Source organism: Austrofundulus limnaeus, unplaced genomic scaffold (genome assembly GCF_001266775.1).
Source record: "Austrofundulus limnaeus strain Quisiro unplaced genomic scaffold, Austrofundulus_limnaeus-1.0 Scaffold537, whole genome shotgun sequence".
NCBI classification, from domain to species: Eukaryota; Metazoa; Chordata; class Actinopteri; order Cyprinodontiformes; family Rivulidae; genus Austrofundulus; species Austrofundulus limnaeus.
In genome coordinates, this window is record NW_013952939.1 from 69,326 (window position 1) to 70,357 (window position 1,032).

The following is a 1,032-nucleotide window of genomic DNA, read 5'->3' on the forward strand; positions in this document are numbered from 1 at the left end:
AAGTAATATTTTTAGAGAAGACTTTAACTTTTACCAAAGTATTTTTATGATAAGATACTTGTATTTTTACTCAAGTATCACTTTGAGGTACTTTATACAACACTGCCCAGCAGTCACAGTGTGAGGGGTGGGGTACACCCTGGACAGGTCACAGATCACAGACACACACCGAGACAAACAACCATTCACTGTCTCACTCACACCTAGGGACAACTTATAGTTTCCAGTTAACCTAACAGTCATGTTTCTGGTCTGTGGGAGGAAGCTGGAGTACCCAGAGAAAACCCACGCATGCATGGAGAGAACATGCAAACTCTAACCAGAAAGGGCCCTGAGCTGGGATTCAGTCCATCAACCTTCTTGCTGAGAGGCAAAAGAACTGAGCCATTCTAGTTTTTGAACTGTTAAACTTTATTTACAAAACATTTTTCTATAATATGTAAGGTTGTGGTGAGGATGGACCCAGGATGCAGACAGGCACAAGGCATTCGATAAATAAAGTATATTTAAAAAATCGCTGACGTTGTGGCAGAACTACAAAAACAGACACAAGAGAGCTTATAGTGAGACCAAACAATGATCCAACAATGAAGTGAAGATGAGAAACAGGTTAAATACACAGAGGGAGGACGGGAGAGTGGCAACACCTGAGCTGGAGACTGATTACAGGTGACTAACAGGTGAGGTTGACAAGGAGGACAGGAAAACTTAGAGTGAAAGCTAACTGAGGGCAAATGATCCCCCGTCCAGCTGTTGGGGCAGCTGTGGCAGAGTGATTAGGGGAGTCATCCTGGAACCGGAAGAAGGTTGCCGGTTCGATCCCCCGTCCAGCTGTCCCAGTTGTCATGTCCTTGAGCAAGACACTTCAGCCCTAATGCCTCTGATGTGTCCCATCAGTGTATGACTGTGATTGGCACTGATTAGTCTCCATAGATGATTGTACATGTTATCTCTGTAGAGAGCTAACAGAGTGCTGTGTGAATGGATAAATGAGGACACAGATTGTAGTGAAGAGCTTTGAGTGTCCTGGAT